The sequence below is a fragment of the Microtus pennsylvanicus genome, chromosome 7, assembly GCF_037038515.1.
Source record: "Microtus pennsylvanicus isolate mMicPen1 chromosome 7, mMicPen1.hap1, whole genome shotgun sequence".
Taxonomy (NCBI): Eukaryota; Metazoa; Chordata; class Mammalia; order Rodentia; family Cricetidae; genus Microtus; species Microtus pennsylvanicus.
This window is the reverse complement of record NC_134585.1, coordinates 123,569,692-123,572,464: the sequence shown is the minus strand read 5'-3', so window position 1 is coordinate 123,572,464 and position 2,773 is coordinate 123,569,692.

Here is a 2,773-nt window from a genome sequence, read left to right as displayed (position 1 = left end):
AGCCTGTGCCAACTGGCCAGTTCTTTGAAAATGAATTTTGTTGCATAAATATCAAATTCTCTTTGTTGTTGATATTTTTCTATATAAAGTTTTGGGGACTAAATTCTTTCAATCCCTTACATGGCAGACATGTTCAGAAGGCTTTCATTTCAACAGCCAGATATCTTGTATTTGAAAAACTAAACCAACACCATCCACTATCCTTGGAAAATAGTTGGTACTGACCAGAGTGTGTGGCTAAAATTTGGTTTATAGACTTGGCCCTTAAACCCATAGACCTCAGCCGGGCGGTGGTGGCGCACGCCTTTAATCCCAGCATTTGGGAGGCAGAGGCAGGCGGATCTCTGTGAGTTCGAGACCAGCCTGGTCTACAAGAGCTAGTTCCAGGACAGGCTTCAAAACCACAGAGAAACCCTGTCTCGAAAAACCAAAAAAAAAAAAAAACAACAAAAAAAACCAAACCTATAGACCTCTGATTTGCGATTGCGCAAAGGTAAACAAGGCCTTCTAGTCTTCATGTTTGATATTTAGAGCCCAGCACTGTAGGACCTTACAAATGGCAGGCACAATTCCAGAGAGCTGCAGCTTCTGAAGTTTGGGCAGCTTAATGTGGATGCGATAGACTAAGAGCAGCCAGTTCCCCATTACGTCTCTTTTCTGTTTGCAGGGATGGAGCCCAGGGTTTGCACACGCTGGAGAAGGGCTCTATGGGAGTCAGCTATATCCTACTTCTCTTCAGTTTGTTTTTGGTTTATGATTGTTACATTATCTCTTTATGCATTTTTTTCTTTGTAACCTATTTATTTGTATTGAGATGAAATACATATAAAATATAATTAACCATTTTAAGCAAAAAAAAAAATTTATTCCATGTACAGTGTTTTGTCTGCATGTGTGCCTGAGCTTGTCACTTTAGCTCTTTTAACTTAAATTAGCCCGCTTTTATTAATCTACATTCTTCCACATGGCTTGGTTACCTCTACTCTGTACTGCCCAGCCTGCTTCTTCCCTGTCAGGCTAGCCACTCCACCTTTTGTTTTCCCAGAGTTCTCTGCAAGGAAGTACCGCCTACATTTCCTGCCTAGCCATTGGCTTTTCAGCTTTTTATTTTACTAATCACAGCCAGCCGTCTTCATGCAGTGCACAAATGTCCAACAATATCCATGTCCTTTCCCATGGCATCAGCAGGACCTGATGAGAAGGAAGAAAGGCAGGAAGGCGGAGTATGGAGGTGGTGGTGGCGCACGCCTTTAATCCCAGCACTCGGGAGGCAGAGGCAGGTGGATCTGTGAGTTCAAGGCCAGCCTGGTCTACTGAGCAAGTTCTAGGACAGCCAGGGCTATGCAGAGAAACCTTGTCTCGAAAAAACAAAGCAAGCCAGAAAGAAGAGAAAAAATGACTGTAGAATCCACGCTTCCGTGCCATGCTGATTTCAGTCAGACACATGATGCAACTACCCAAGCCTGATGTTCATTTCCTCAGGACTTTTTATTTACTTTTTGTGTGGTGTTGACAATTGAACTTTGGGGCTAACTGCTTCACATTGGCTCGTCCTGCAATTCTTTCCCATTTCACAGCCAATGACCATCTGGAGTCCAGGCCCTAAAATACTAAGGGAGCACCTCAGGCTACTCAGAGCTGTGCCCTCATCCTGGCCACAGACGAATATTTTACTTATTATATGCCATAAAAGAAAAACTATTATTTAGCTTTCACTATTATTAGTGAGTTTTTATTCTATTAATTATATCAGAATGTAAGCAAATGTCTCTGGATGGTAGCATGCTGGTTTCTTTGTCTCTCTCTCTATACGAATACTTGCATAATGTTGAGGACTCGTTTTCCAGATTCAACTCAAACTGCTTAGCATTCAAAGCTTTTCACTATGTCGAAAAGTCAGTCAAACACAAATGCACAACCTTCACGAAAGGGAATTTCATAACCCGTGATTATTAACTCCGCCCTGACAGCCTTAGCTACTTTATTGAGCATCTCTCTTTTTACATTCACTAATGTGCGCGCTTGCGCATGTAGAGATCAGGGAACAACTCACAGAAGTCTGTTCTGGCCTTTCACCTTGTGGGCTACAGGGATCGAACTTAGATCGTCTGTTCGCTTCTGCCTTTACCTGCAGAGCCATGTCAGTTCCTAGCCTCGGCTTTTTAGATGCCCGACAATGCTGAGCAGTTTTTCTTCCAATTTTTGCTTGTTTCATAACGCCATAGGTATCCAAGTGCCTACGTTTTTGCCAAGATCAATGCTATACTCGTGGCCACTAACCTCACCAAAACAGAGAGCCCTGCAACAGACTGGAGCTTCATATCCCCAAGAAAAACAAAAAGAAAAGAGAAAGAAAGAAAAGGCATTTGTGCAACCTTCGGAAAAAAATCCTTTTTTAAAAAAAGGTAAATGAATAGTGAAGTGGGCTGTAGTCGCGGGAAGTGGGCTGTAGTCGCGGGAAGATTCTTCCTCAGCTACAGGCTGGGACTCCACATGAACAAACTGAATTCGGAGAAAATCTGTTTCATTTTCTAAATTAAATGTCGTCCCAGAAGCTAGCGTGCCTACAACAAAGATGGATTCTTCTAGCGCCGAGCTCGCTTTTCAAGTAGACATAGCAGCCATCTTTCTTAAGGGCAAAGGAGCAAGCCGGAAAAGTCGCCCGCTCACTTGTCTCCGGAACGCCAGACGCTTTAAATTACTGAGTGTCCAATCGGAATCCAGCTTTCTCATCGGAACCGTCCTACCTCACGGCCGGAAAAGGCCGTGCGTC